Below are 16,274 nucleotides of genomic sequence, written 5' to 3' on the forward strand. Positions count from 1 at the left end.
AATAAAAGTATGTTCTGCTTATGCCACTACTATAAACTTTATATGTGTGTGTATGGTTTCTTTATTTCTAGCTGCATTCCAAAAATTAGTGCTCGATCACTCCTAGCGTGAGTTAGCTTACTTAATTGAACGGGCTGTGATGTGGTTTGCGGTTTCACCTACTGTACTTCCCACGCCAATATACTTTCCCCCTTTCAAGTTACGAAGCTAACAAGGCGACTGATACATTTTGACAGAAAAAGCACTTTAGCTAGACTGCAAACCACTTATTCAATTAACATTGCGGTTACGAGGTCTAGGGCTTAGAAAGTGATCCCTATACCTCAAAGCGGCTACAGATACATAGCCACACTTCTTCAATCAGCGCTTGGTTTAGCGCTCGCAGCTCCCCCTTGTGTCGCAAAACCAATTGGCACAGTTTACACACAGTTCTATGACTGCAGCTATGGATTGAGCTGCAAAATGGGGACAATAAAGATGGTGTAGGGGCAAACAAGTCAGTGTGGTGCACATACAGTTAACCCCTTCAGTCCTAATGCGATTTAGGGTTAATCAGCCGGGTATAAGGCCTTTATTAGTGGCCTAAATAACCCCCTTTTGCCACAGTCACCTTTGCTGAAGCTGGGATATCCTGAAAACCTGACCTGTTGGGAGGGGGGTAAAGGGGGGGGGGGGTGCTTGAGTACTGGTGTTTGCGGGCCTGTTCTAGCTTTGTGTTCGTTGTGAAACATTGTGCAATAGTTCTATCTGGCGTTGAGAATGGCACATGAAACAGAGAATGGGATGATGACGTTTGCAAAATCGCATATTTTCCTATTTTCTAATGTCTTTTCTCTTACCTTTTTTGTCCTAAATAGGTGTTTAAAAAGATCCCCGATCTACTTTACAGCTAGATTGTCGTACTCAAACACCAGTTAAAAAATACATTTGACATAACACTGAATTCAGTAAGTTTTACATCTAATTTAATTTTTACGGGATAGACCAATTTTTGTATTAGTTATGTAGATAGAGTTTAGCGTCTTTAACTGAACATGAAATACGGATGAGTCAAAAACTGCCACGAGCCATTTAACTTTATAAACTGAGTGGTTGTCTGGTCTAGTGGGGGACGTTTGCAGCACATAACACAATGTTTACTTCCATAAAAGTAAATGCCAGTACTGATGTTTGTCTGTAAGTTTGAGCATTTGTTGGAACTTTCAGTATGCATTCACCTTTAGAGACTGAAAACATATTTATAGCACAGAAGAGAGGAACAAGAGAAGAACCAACAAACCATGACTGATAAATAAAATACTTATCATTTGTATTGATCAAGTAAATTTTTTTTTAGCTGAAGCAGTATAAGCTACAAGACAAAATGACACTTTTTTTTGCGTTGCCAACATAAAATACACATTTGGCAAATCCTTTCACTCTGTGTGATATAAACCGTGCTGAGTTGATGTAATAATGTAATAATAGTGTTTAAATGTAGGGAGCGTAGTCTTTGAATCGAGGGAATCGAGGGACAGGATGGAGACATACTAAACAAAAGTAATATTACTGTTTGGAAAGGCTACATGATGAGCTTGTGAAATCATAATAAAAAAATCTGCGCACCAATTTATCTATATTGTATATCTATATTTAGTTATTTGTGGAGTGCTACCTAACAAACATACTTTTTGTATAATAAAAAAATGTCATAGTGCTTTTCTCCCAATGGGACTCAAAGCGCATCACAATTACAGTATATCACACAGTACGCAGCACATAGGAATTTTTACAGACACAGTTCCTGCCCAGGTAAGCTTACAATGTATGTTTTTGGTGCCTGAGGCACAGGGAAGAAAGGTGACTTGCTCAAGGTCACGATGAGCTAAAACCAGGAATTGAACCAGGTTCCCCTGATTCAAAGTTAGGGCCGTCTGTCTTAGAGGCAGGGTCACTGAGCCACTCTTTCTACCCCATGTCACATTGCGTGCATTGTGTATTGAGAATTCATCGTATTCACCAAGGCGAATCCTTACAATTAAAGGGTTCCTAGAAAACTCATTAACGGTTCTATTCAGTGTCATTTTATTGCCGTGAGCTATTCCATGTCTTTTGAACAAGTTGTGAATTTGTCAAACTGCCCCATCAGATAAATACGGAGCAGAACAATTTAAATCCAGTCGGAGGCATAAGGCTTTGGTCTTCGTTGTAAAGAAGCTGTTCCATCTTCTAGAAAAGTACTGTATGTACGAGAAAAAAATATTTGTTGCAAAGTACGTTTATTAAATAGAACACAGATACAATTGAAATATGATCACATATAATTAATGATCCATGCACTATACATATGGACTAATTAACAAGGTGTGATAGTTCAATTTAACTGTGAATCTGGTTGGTTACAGTATGTGCAGATAAAAATCAAGAACCAAGTATTTTTCCATGACAAAGGACTTGTGTCACGGGAGACCAGGCATTTACACCTTTTTACCAGGATCAAACATTGAGCAAAACAGGAAACGTGAAATAAATGGTAAATTTATTCACAGGAAAAGGCATACACACAACGATACACTAGACCAGGGGTGAGCAAACTTTTTATGCCAAGCCCCCCTTTTCATCCATAAAAATTCTCGGGCCCCTCCTGCCTGATGTAATCAAAATTACATGAAAAAAAAAAAACCCCTTTATTAAACGGTATACAATATAAATCCAAATATGTTTAAATACTTACATATTTCAACAGCTCGCGCTTGCAAAATTAGGCTGCGTCCACGCTGTCGCTGAGAGCGGTGACATCACCAACTCTCCAAGCATGAGCACAGGTTGTCCTGCATAGTTTTGCAAGCGTGGATCGGGGCTATTTGTTTGTGGCTGTGTGTGTTTGTGTGTGGCTGTGTGTGTATTGACTGCTGCTGAGCGCACTTCAAAGTCAATTTTGTTTGTCTCCCCAACACCAAGCTTGGGAGAGTGTACGTGCACAAAGGCAATCCTTTGGGGGGGCATTCATCCACCTCTTTGCTACCTCCCTTCCCACTCCCCCCCACCTTTTTTCTTCCTTCCCCTCCCTGCTTTTTGTCTTGCTATCCCCATTGTCATCCACACTTCTACCTACAGTATTATTTATTTTTTTCCGTTTTCAATGTTGTGTTTTCACTCTCTTTTTTATTATTTCTGTACATTCATAGTGTGATTGATATAGGTGCAGCCGACCCTTTCACTTGCAGAGGATCGCAGCGAAGCATGTTGCCAGTGGAGGAGAGCAGGAACACAGCTCTATTGCAGGGCAGACACCGAAGGAGGGGCGTTTTACTTAACCGTGCTCGGGCGTGCTCCTCCCCGTACCTCTGAAGCCCCTGCGCATGCGCTCACATACCATCACGTGGCCGCCACCTGCACTATCCTGTTCAGCCACCCGCACACATCTTCGGCTGCCCGCCCGTGCACATCTTCTTGGCCGCCCCTCGCGCATAGCTTTTGCGTCCTCTCGTGCACAGCGTCTGCCGGCCCGCGCACCCAGTTTTCGTCACACGCCGCCTGCGCCCCCCTAAATAATCTTGCGCCTCATTGCCCCCCCAGTTTGCGCACCACTGCATTACAACACACTCTCAATCAATCAATCACCACATACACACACACAACACATTCAATCAATCACCACACACACCACACACACACACACACACACACTCAATCACCCCCCCCACACACACCCCACACACTCACGCATTCAATCCCCACACACACACACACACACACTCAATCCCCCCACACACACACACTCAATCCCCACAAACACACACACTCAATCCCCACAAACACACACACTCAATCCCCCCCCCCCACACACACACACTCAATCCCCCCCCACACACTCACGCATTCAATCCCCCCACACACACACACACTCATTCCCCACACACACACACACACACTCAATCCCCACACACACACACACACACACACACTTAATCCACACACAGTCAATCCCCCCCCACACACACAATCCCCCCCACACATACACAATCCCCACACACTCAATCCCCCCCCACACACACAATCCCCCCCACACACACAATCCCCCCCCATACACACACACACACACACACACACACACACTCAATCCCCCCCCACACACACACTCAATCCCCCCACACACACAAACTCAATCCCCACACACACACAATCCCCTCCCACACACACACACTCAATCCCCCCCACACACACACTCAATCCCCCCCCCACACACACAACCCCCCCCCACACACATTGCCCCCCCCACACACACACAAACACAAACTCAATCCCCAAACACACAATCCCCCCCCAAACACACACAATCCCCCCCACACACGCACTCAACCCCCCCCCCACACACTCAATCCCCCCCACACACATTCAATCACCCCCCACACACACACAATCCCCCCCCACACACACAATCCCCCCCACACACAATTCCCCCCACACATACACACTCAATCCCCCCACACACACATAATCCCCCCCCCCACACACAAACTCAATCCCCACACACACAATCCCCACACACTTTCACCTGGGGGTGCGACATGCTCCGATCCCCCAACCCCCGTGCTACTGAAAACTGTCTGTATGCAGAGAGAAGCCCCGCCCCCTCTGCAAGACACAGACACGTAGAAGCAGCAGCACGGAGCTTCTGGCCGCCCGTGCACAGCTCTGCCCGCCCCCAGGTTTCCCTGCAAGCAGCCCGCGTCCCCCCTACATAATCTTGTGCCCCCTTGGGGGGGGCGCGCCCCCCAGTTTGCGCACCACTGCACTAGACTTTCCTAGCTCATGGACATACTTGAAAACAAGAGGTAACTCTCAATGTATTATTTCCTGGTAAAATATTTAATAAATAAATAGCTAAATGGTACTTGAAACAAGAGTCTTTAGTTGACCGGGACTTAGCCCGAAATGTCCTGGCACCCAAATCGGCATGAAGTTCCAGACGTGTTACGCCGGTGCTGCCCGCATCATAGAGTCCATCATAGAGTCCACAGTCTGGTGTGCGTCTTGTGGGCTCGATATAATGTTACGCCGGTGCTGCCCGCAGACCAGACCCATTCCTTTCACTGAGGTGAGGAACGTATAGAAGCACGCACCCGCAGCAAAGGGAGCGTGTCCGGAGTGTGGTGATTTTGGCGTTGCCAGGCCAGGTGTATTTAGCTAGCAATACTTGCCGGTACCGGTGTAGAAATGCCGTTGTCGTTGCCGTTAGCCAAAGTCTGGGATTGGAGAATTCCGGAAGGTCGTTTGTCCAAGCAGGGGTCTAGAGCCAGAGAGAGACGTCCGTCAAGCCAAGTCGTAACCTGAGAGAATAAGAGAGAAAACGCCAGAGTAGTAATCCAAGAGAAAACTATGTCGAGCAATGAGTAAGAGGAAGAACTGGCATTATAAAGTGTGACTGGCCAATCAGAGGTGGGGGCAGGCCTGGAGGACTGCGTGGAGCTATCCTGGATAGGTCCCCTTGATTGGCAGGCAGGTGAGGACTCTTGTCTTGGTAGGAGGTCCTCTTAGTGTGCTGGGGGCGGGTCTTCACTGCAAGAGCAGTGAATAAATTAACCTCACCCGGCGCGCGCTGTTCAGGCGCGCGGCTGGGGAACACGGCGGCCGCATGCGGGACTGCAGACCCCGCGGGCATCCGAGGACGCAGAGCACGGCGGGGAACCCCCAGGACCGCCAAAGGTGAGTGACGCCAGCGAGAGGCGCGCGCCACGGTAGCGGGAGTAACCGCAGGAGAAGGGGGACCAGGGTGCGGATGCCGCGATCCCTGAATCCTCACAGTACCCCCCCCTTCATGATCGGCCTCAGGACGATCCTTCCATGGTTTTGATGGAAACTTCTTTCAAAAGCGTTTGAGGAGTCCTGGAGCATGAATATCTTTCAGGGGTACCCATGACCTCTCTTCGGGTCCAAAACCTCTCCAGTGGACCAAGAAATGGACTTTACCTCTTGAAAGACGGGAATCCAGTAGAGCCTGTATTTCATACTCTTCGTTACCCTGTACCATCACAGGATCTGGTTTAGAAGTGTGATCCGGAAAGAGGCTACTGGAGATAAAAGGTTTGAGAAGTGAGGTGTGAAAGACATTCGGAATTCTCATGCTTTGAGGAAGTTGGAGTCGAAAAGAAACTGGATTAACCTGCTCCAAAATGGAAAAGGGACCCAGGAACCTAGGAGCCAATTTGAGGGAAGGCGTTTTGAGACGGATGTTCTTGGATGATAGCCAAACCTTGTCCCCGGGTTTGTATTCGGGTGCCGGACGACGGTGACGATCAGCCTGATTTTTAGATGTCAAGGATGCCTTTTGTAATGCAGATTGTATTCTGGACCAAGAGTCTTGTAGGAGAGCAATATGTTCGTCCACGGTTGGTACCCCAGAGGATTCTTTAGTAATAGGTAGGCGAACCGGATGGAATCCGTAGTTGATAAAGAAGGGGGTCTCGTGAGTGGACTCATTCCTGGAAGAATTGAATGCGTACTCAGCCCAGGTAAGTAATTCTGCCCAGTCATCCTGAGAATTAGAGACGAAGCACCTTAAGTATTTCTCAAGGGATTGATTAACCCTCTCGGTCTGTCCGTTGGATTGAGGGTGATATCCAGAAGAAAAGGAAGACGAGATACCTAGTCTCTTGGTGAAATTTCTCCAGAACTTGGAGACGAACTGGGAACCCCGATCGGACACGATGGATGTGGGAATCCCATGGATCCAGAAAATCTCTTTGGCAAAAATATCCGCAAGGGCGGGTGAGGAGGGTAATCCTTTGAGAGGGATAAAGTGTGCCATCTTGGAAAACCGATCCACTACCACAAGAATGGTATTCATGCCATTCGACCTAGGCAACTCCACAATAAAATCCATCGAAATGTGGGACCAGGGACGCTCCGGAATAGGTAAAGGTAAGAGAAGACCCTGAGGTTTCTGACGAGGAATCTTGTTACGCGCACATACCGGACAGGACGTGTAAATTCCAGAATGGTTTTAACCATATTGGGCCACCAAAAGGTACGACGGATGAGGTCCAAGGTTTTCTTGAATCCAGGATGCCCTGCCGAACGGACGGCGTGTCCCCAGTCCAGTATTTCAGGGATAAATTTGGGTTCCACATACAAAGAGTCTTTAGGAACCACAAGACCGGACGGGAGGTTCTCTTGAGACTTGATGATTCTCTCAAGATTCTTGAATGCCACAGCTGCTAAGATTCTTTGTTTAGGGAGGATGGACTCAGTGGTTTTCTCTGATCTCTCTTCAGAAGAGTATTGCCGGGAGAGAGCATCCGCCTTGACGTTCTTAGTGCCGGGAATGTATGAGAGAACAAAATTGAATCTAGAGAAAAATAACGACCAGCGAGCTTGGCGAGGACCTAGGCGACGGGCATTCTCAATGTACAATAAGTTCTTATGGTCCGTAAGAATGGTGAATGGCTCTTTTGACCCCTCCAGAAGATGTCTCCATTCTTGAAGAGCCATCTTGACGGCCAAAAGTTCCCTATTGCCCACGTCATAATTCCTCTCTGCCGATGAAAATCTTTTGGAGAAAAACCCGCAAGGATGAAGTTTATCCTGGGAAGAAAATTTCTGCGACAGAACCGCCCCAGCCCCACAGTCCGAAGCATCAACCTCTAAGGTGAAGGGGAAATTCGTGTTAGGGTGTCGAAGGATGGGAGCAGAGACAAAAGTTTGTTTCAGTGTCTCGAATGCCGTGACAGCTTCTGGAGACCAAGATGAAGGGTCTGCACCTTTTCTGGTCAGTGCCGTGATAGGAGCGACAATGGTAGAAAAGTTGCGGATAAACTTCCGGTAATAATTAGAAAAACCCAAAAACCGTTGAACAGATTTGAGGGAATTGGGTTGTGGCCAATCCACGACGGCCTTAAGCTTCTCTGGGTCCATGGCCAAACCTTTGTTGGAGATGATGTATCCGAGAAAAGAAGTGGTAGACTGCTGAAAAATGCATTTCTCCATTTTAGCAAACAACCGGTTCTCGCGGAGGCGTGAAAGCACAAACTTCGTATGGATGATATGATCCTGTAAGTTTTGAGAAAAAATAAGGATGTCATCCAGGTATACAATGACAAATATATTAAGAACGTCTCGAAAGATGTCATTGATGAAGTCCTGAAAAACTGCCGGTGCGTTGCATAACCCGAAGGGCATCACTAGATATTCGTAGTGTCCGCTACGGGTGTTGAAGGCAGTCTTCCATTCATCGCCCTCCCGGATGCGGATGAGGTTGTATGCCCCACGGAGATCCAGTTTAGTAAAGAGATTGGCCCCCTGAAGTCTATCAAAGAGTTCGGAGATGAGTGGGAGTGGATAACGATTCTTCACCGTGATATGGTTCAGACCCCGGTAATCAATACATGGTCTGAGAGTACCATCTTTCTTTTTGACAAAGAAGAATCCAGCCCCCGCAGGAGAATTGGAATGACGTATGAAGCCCCGCTTAAGATTCTCACAAATATATTCGTCCATAGCTTTGGTCTCGGGCAACGAGAGAGGATAAGATTTGGCTTTAGGCAAGGTATAACCAGGTACCAGATAAATCGGACAATCGTAGGAACGATGAGGAGGTAGAAGTTCAGACTGAGCCTTGCTGAAAACGTCCAAGAATTCGGCGTATGGAGAAGGTAACTCCCTCCGAGAACTTGATGTGTTGGCTAATAGAAAGGATGGTTGCTTGATAGAGGAAAAAGGTTTCTCTGACCTTGACCTCCAGTTAATAGGGTTAGGAGAAACCCAATCGATGAGTGGATTATGCTTCTGTAACCAGGGCAAGCCAAGCGTGATAGGTGTTCCTGGGGCATGAATAACATCAAAACCCAGAGTCTCTTTGTGAGAATGAGTAGAAAGGGTGATAGGTCCGGTCTCTAAGGAGATATAAGCCGGGGTGAGAGGTCGATTATCAATCCCGACCAAGGCAACGGGAGAGTCCTTCCTGGAAAGCAGAATTTGATTTTGCTCAGAAAAGGTTTGATCTATGAAATTCCCTCCTGCGCCGGAATCGATAAATGCAGCAGTGGAGGTGCGGAAAGTCGGTCCTGAAAGGGAGACGGGAATAGTCAATCTTTTGGGAAGTTCCCTTCTGGGAGGGGGACAAGGAGATTCAGTACCCAGAAAGCGCCCCTTCGTACTCACTGGGCTTAGTCGTTTCCCGGAGATGGAGGATGGTTACGGGTACGCTGCTCAGAAGCTCCGCAATGATGGCACGATTCCCCAGTAGAGCGAAGTTGTCGTGACGGTACCCGAGGTTGCTGAACTCCAAGTTGCATCGGCTCTGGAGCCTCCAGCGCCGGTAACGGGGATACGACGGGTCTCTGGTTAGTAGAGAACCTGGAAAAGGAAGCACGGAAAGGCGTAGCCCGGGGAAGCTGACGCTGAGCGCGGCGTACCTGAAGGCGCTGATCCATACGAGTAGCCAGGGTGATGAGATCCTCCAGTAACTCTGGCCTGGTGTGGGAAGCAAGTTCATCCTTCAGAAACTCCGATAGACCTTTCCAAAAGACGGCGACTAAAGCCTCCTGACCCCAATGAGTCTCAGCTGCTACAGTTCTGAATTCCAAGGCGTATTGACCCACAGGCCGACGTCCCTGTGTAAGCTCTAGCAGGGTATCAGAAGCAGTCTCTTGACGTGCGGGGATATCAAAAACCTGTCGAAAGTCCCGTCTGAAGGCCGCGTAATCGCGGGTAATATCAGGGCGTAGTTCCCAGATCGGAGAGGCCCATGCCAGTGCATTACCTGTGAGCAGACTATATACGTAGGCTACCTTTTTCCGGCCAGTAGCATACAACTGGGGAGCCATCTCGAACTGGATCTCACACTGGTTGAGAAAGCCACGACAGGCGTGTGGATCCCCTGCGTAGGGCCTTGGAGCCGGAATCTTCGGAACTGAAAATGAAGTGGAAGATAAGTCAGGCTGCGCCGGGGGTGCAGCCGCAGGCGGAGCCTGTAAAGGGCGGTCCGATACCTGTTGGGAGAGGAGAGCCACTTGATCCGTTAAGGCCTGTATTTGTTGGTACATGGCCGTCATCATAGAGTCCACAGTCTGGTGTGCGTCTTGTGGGCTCGATATAATGTTACGCCGGTGCTGCCCGCAGACCAGACCCATTCCTTTCACTGAGGTGAGGAACGTATAGAAGCACGCACCCGCAGCAAAGGGAGCGTGTCCGGAGTGTGGTGATTTTGGCGTTGCCAGGCCAGGTGTATTTAGCTAGCAATACTTGCCGGTACCGGTGTAGAAATGCCGTTGTCGTTGCCGTTAGCCAAAGTCTGGGATTGGAGAATTCCGGAAGGTCGTTTGTCCAAGCAGGGGTCTAGAGCCAGAGAGAGACGTCCGCCAAGCCAAGTCGTAACCTGAGAGAATAAGAGAGAAAACGCCAGAGTAGTAATCCAAGAGAAAACTATGTCGAGCAATGAGTAAGAGGAAGAACTGGCATTATAAAGTGTGACTGGCCAATCAGAGGTGGGGGCAGGCCTGGAGGACTGCGTGGAGCTATCCTGGATAGGTCCCCTTGATTGGCAGGCAGGTGAGGACTCTTGTCTTGGTAGGAGGTCCTCTTAGTGTGCTGGGGGCCGGTCTTCACTGCAAGAGCAGTGAATAAATTAACCTCACCCGGCGCGCGCTGTTCAGGCGCGCGGCTGGGGAACACGGCGGCCGCATGCGGGACTGCAGACCCCGCGGGCATCCGAGGACGCAGAGCACGGCGGGGAACCCCCAGGACCGCCGAAGGTGAGTGACGCCAGCGAGAGGCGCGTGCCACGGTAGCGGGAGTAACCGCAGGAGAAGGGGGACCAGGGCGCGGATGCCGCGATCCCTGAATCCTCACAAGACGCCACCACTCCTTTCCCTCCGGAGGACTTGCTTTTGCTTGACCGGGACTTAGCTCCAAATGTCCTGGAGCTAAAATTTGCTTGTGTAACGGGTATTCCCTCTATCCCAATCACAGATACAGTGTGTGTGAGTGGAAACCTATGTGTTACCAGGTGTGGTGCATATACCTGTAGGTTCACAAGAGGCCTGAGCCTCCGCTAGTTGGGAACCTGGGGTGAGTCCGTCAGCTCGATCTGATTTACAGCGCCTCAACCTGTGCAGGGTTCTAGAAATGTAGAAGGTTGCCTACACAGGACCCACATATGCAATAAGTACATACACGAGGATGTATATAACCAGTTTATATATATGCAGGAAATAACACACACTTAATAACACTCCCCCTAAGGGGGTAACTCCACAGTCTATAACGCAGTCCCAAAGTGTCTCACTCCACTAGGAGGGTACCTACCCACCACCGTGTATCCCCACATCGTGTCCACAGCCTAACCCCTTTGTCCCGTGGTCAGCGCTGCCACTATGTGTAATTATAATATGTATAGGATACGTTGGTGCACTTAGGAAGGTACCTGCCGAGTGCTCCTGCACTCGGGCCTGCAAGCAACTTCGAAAAGGATCTGCCGCTTGGTGATCCTGTCTGATCCGGTGTTTCCTCGCACGAGGGTCCGCCAGGGGCGATCCCACCCTGGAGATAGTCTCTGTCTCTTTGGGCACATCATTGAGCCCAAGTCTCTTCTCGGGGAGCGCAGCGTCCGCTGTGTCCCTATCTAATGCTAGTACTACCGTGACAGGGTCCCTAACCTAGGGTCTGTCCCTGTAGCACCACAAGCTGGGGAGTTAGGACCTATCTGGGGCCTAGGGGGTTACTGGCCTAATGCAGTGGGTCACTGACCCCTGCACTCACCTCCTTCCCCTAGCTCTTCCTGGTCCTGACTGCTAGCGTGGCTTAGCGCGTGAAAATTTATCTATTCCTGCCTGCAGGGCAATACTTCGGCCCTATTGGCTCCCTGGCGTCACATGGGGTGGTGCTTAGGCTCATGGGACTTGTAGTCCCTTCCAAGAGCCTTCCCTGGTAGGCTAGCATTTGTGTGCTTGTCCTGCGCATGCGTGAACTTCCCTGCCGGTCCCCGTGCCGAAATCCCCACTGTGCATGCATGCGCAATTCACTATGGCGTGCCCTATCACCGGGACCCGCCGGAGCCCTAACAACGCGACCGCACGCGTCCCTGGCAACCTGCAGTCTCCGAGAGAGGCGCGCTATGCGTGCACACGCCCCCACACCTCCCCACGAGCGGCTGCTAAACTCCCAACCGCAGCGATGAGTGCCCAGAGTGGGGCCAGCAACACAGAGGGGGACCTGGCTACACTTGAAATCCCAGCCTCCACCGCTACGTTCAATTCTCAGAACTTGGCTGCAAAAAGCAAGACTTAGAAAATATTCCGGGTTGATTTTTCTGAAGCCGGTGCTCTGCTATTCGCGCAGACATCTTTTTCCACTTTAAAAATCCCGCCGCTGTTTTGGAGCTTGAGAATCTTCCGGCATGGTTTCTTATAGAATTTTAGAACTCATTCACAAAATACTACAGCCAATCACCGCATGGGAACTTTCCTACCAGCGAATCAGAGCGATCCCAATTCTGTGAAGCCGGGCAAGTGGGGATTCTGAATCAGCCAAGGGTATGCGCAAGTTTGCCACCTTAGCCACTAGCTATTCAGATGCCACCCGCTGGGTTAGGCTCCTCCAAGTCTGGTGGAGCAAATGGTAGTCCGGAGGACTTCCATTCATCCCAGGACGTGGATAGTAGAGCGCTTCCCTCCTGTCCAAATGGTCTTCACACCTCAGGCATCCTCTGTGGCTTTCATTTCCGATAACTGAACAGACTTACTGGCACCAAGTTGGTAGCCCAGTGGCCTGTCAGGACATCAGTCCTGAAAGTCCCAGCTCATAATACCGTGCACGACAGAACATTTTATACCAAACACAAATGTTAACAAAATTATACTTTTTCAGGTCCTAAATCTCTGGCTACGGAGAATAGAATATAAAGCTGCACTTTATTTTCGATTAGCCTATATTCCCCACACACTATACAATAGATTTCGATTTTAAAAATCCCCTCACAACCTTATTTATGGTGAGAACCCATGAACCCCTACATAGGTGTTGGGGGACCTGGGCAGTAACTGGGTATCCCCCATAACCTAGGGACCCCTTATAGTCATGGGGACACTTTGTATCCCTTTGCACCATTTACCTTGCTGTGCTGAAGCAGGGAACCCTAGCGGTGAGTCGCCCAAGCGTTTTCAAGATATTGCTGGAACAATGTGCCTATATGTATCTGGGAATCAAGCATGATTCTCTGGTACATTTTTGGGGTATCCAGCAACTCTGGACCCCAACTAGCTAGACACATTCTGACGACACTTTCTCCACAAAACACCCCTTAAAACTCATACCCTAGCAATCCCTGCTTGCTGGCATCCCTGGCAAGGTAAAAACTTTAAAATTCTTTATTGGTGCACATGTACAGTTTATGCAAGCACAACAGTTAGGCTCAAGAGCTCACACTCTTGAACCCCCAAACATGGATCAGAGGTAACCAAACGGGCTTAACCTTTATTTGAGAGCCTGGTTACCTCCTCACCGTCACAACATGAAATGACACCTTTTCCATGAAATTACTATTTTTTAACTCCTTTTAGGAGTGATACTAGGAGTGATACAAGGATCCCCACACACGGTCTTTGTGCTGTTCTTAGAATAACATGACGATTGGTAGAGTGTGAGTGGTAGATCAATTCTAACTGTGCTTAGGTAACTGCAGACCTCCAAGAGGTAACCAAATGGGCTTAACCTTTATTTGAGAGCCTGGTTACCTCCTCACCGTCACAACATGAAATGACACCTTTTCCATGAAATTACTATTTTTTAACTCCTTTTAGGAGTGATACTAGGAGTGATACAAGGATCCCCACACACGGTCTTTGTGCTGTTCTTAGAATGACATGACGATTGGTAGAGTGTGAGTGGTAGATCAATTCTAACTGTGCTTAGGTAACTGCAGACCTCATCAGAACGGAACTGAAGACCTGATCAGTGGGTGTACAAGGCCAAATGAACACAAGGGAAGCATATATACTGTGTGTTTCTGAACCAGAAACGGAAGACAGAGCGGCTCAGTGAGTAAAGACACTGACTCCATAAGAACTGAGTACTGAGTTTCAATCAGGGGAACTTGGTTTAATTCCTGATGTCAGCTCCTTGGGACCTTGGGCAAGTCACTTTATCCACTTGTGCCTCAGGAACCAGAAACACAGATTGTAAACTCATCTAGGCAGGGACTGTGTCTGTAAAAATGCCTATGTGCTGTGCACCACACACTGTACTGTAACTGTGGAATACTTTGGGAGAAAAGTGCTATACGAGATAAAGTTATTATTATTAAATGTCTGTGGTGCCCTGATGCAGAGGTCATTGAGACACTGAAAGAGTTAATATTGCTGGTAAATGACACTGTACTTTCAAATGCTTTTAGGGAGCTAATCATCAAACTCTGTTACTGGTTAATGCCCCAGAACAGTTGACTTGAATGGGATTTAACGCCCATTCAGGTGCATTAACCCACAACGGAGCTTGATGAATATAGGGGACAGGATGTTTCAAACTCCCTTGTGTAAACTGGAGGTATACAAAGTGTAATGAGATGTTTGCTTACCATGGTTTAGTGAATCGGCCTTGAATATAAATTCATAGTCGATTATCTAAATTTCAAACAGTATTGCCTTCTTTCTGCAGAGATGTCAGTCTTCGGGGGCCAAAATCTACAGAATTTTGGACCAAAACTGAATTTCCATGAAAAAGTGTTAATTTCTACCAGTGACGCTAAATTGAAGTCTATGAAACCTTGATGCTAGAAATCAGCAGGACTGATTTTAAATCAGTGAGACACAGAAAGCAGTTAGAATTGTCAAGACTCTTACTTTAGCAAACAAATGATACATTTGTTGCCAAACTGTCTTGAAGCTGATTCAAATGCCCCGTTTGTGTATATATTAACCTCAGTGGAAGACAAACTGCCTCAAACGTAACAAAAAGATGTGATCTGTGATTTGCAGCTGTTTAGTAATTTCCCCCCATGAAATCCCAATACAATACACCAGGATCGGTTTTACGGATATCCGTGCTTCAGCACAGGTGGCTCAATGTTAGACTGAGCCACTGTTTGAACCACCTGTGCAGAAGCAGGGATATCCATAAACTACAGCACGACAAAGTTTATTGAAGCAAAAACCGCACGGCAGGATGCGTGGCGGCAGCGTGGAGTAGCGTTGCAAAGCGGCTCGTTCGCGTGACGTCGGTGACGTCACAGTTACGTGAGCGCCCGGCTTCCCCGGCTTCCCCGGCTTCCCCGACTTCCCCGACTCCCCTGAATGTTTGAAGTGAGGTAAGCGGGGGAGCGGGGAAGCAGAGGGGCACAGCAGGCGCAGCTAGGGGGTCAGGAAGGTATGTAAATTGCGCGCGGATTGGATGGGGGGGGGGAACGGAGGGGACGCGGCTGGATGCGGCTGATGTGCTGACTTTCCTCAGCACCAGCCGGAGTAAATCCCGGTGAACCGGCGGCATTTGCTTCAAAAAACTTTGTCGGTACTGTATGACCTGTTGGTGGCCGTTGAGGACTGAGTTTCAGACCGCTGCAATACTCCCATCCCTGTGTGATCATGGTGGGGTACAGGGATTTATTTTCTCTTCTTGCCTTTTCCATGCATTATCTGTTCCTGCTTGTTTGTCCTTCCCGTGTCCTCTATTTATTACTGTTATATATCATCCTCCTTTTTCCTCTACCTCCCCTTCTGACATTTGAATCGTGGCAATCCTTCTTTCTCTCAAACCCTCCTCTTACTTCATTGCAATGACTCCTCTCTCTTCTGTGCTTCCCATTTTCTCTTCTTACTTTGTCTTTGGCCTTCAAGCATGCATAATGATGGACACTACTTAGATCTTGTCTTCATTAAAAAACTATTCTCTTTCAGACTTCTCTATTTCCCCTTTTCCTCTCTTAGACCATCACCTTATATCCTTCGCTATTACCGACGTGTCTTTCACCACACCTCCTCTTTCCCCTAACTATTCCATCCCTCACTTTTGATCCATGGATAAGTTCTGAAATCTTCCCTGACAAGCTCGTCACCGCCTACAACTATATCCTTTCGAACTGCCTGAACCAGCATGCTCCCCTTCTTCTACGGCACTCTCAATGTCCTAATCATCAACCCTGCATGAATACATAGACACATTTTATATCCTCCTACTCCTCTAAGAATCTCTGGAGGAAGTCTCAGCACTATATATAGCCCAGTTATTTGTCTATGTGTAGCAACACAGGTCTACCCCAAGTCCCCCCTTTCTCTGTGTTTAACTCTCTCTTCAAACCTTTTACT

General features: G+C 48.2%; 1 protein-coding gene across 1 annotated transcript in view; it reads right to left on the bottom strand.

The window, feature by feature from the left end:
• The window catches only part of GRM3 (glutamate metabotropic receptor 3), a 379,631-nt gene that overhangs the window by 339,190 nt on the left and 24,167 nt on the right, over nucleotides 1-16,274 (bottom strand). The gene's annotated exons all lie outside the window — the stretch shown is intronic.

The sequence above is a fragment of the Ascaphus truei genome, chromosome 5, assembly GCF_040206685.1.
Source record: "Ascaphus truei isolate aAscTru1 chromosome 5, aAscTru1.hap1, whole genome shotgun sequence".
Lineage (NCBI taxonomy): Eukaryota > Metazoa > Chordata > Amphibia > Anura > Ascaphidae > Ascaphus > Ascaphus truei.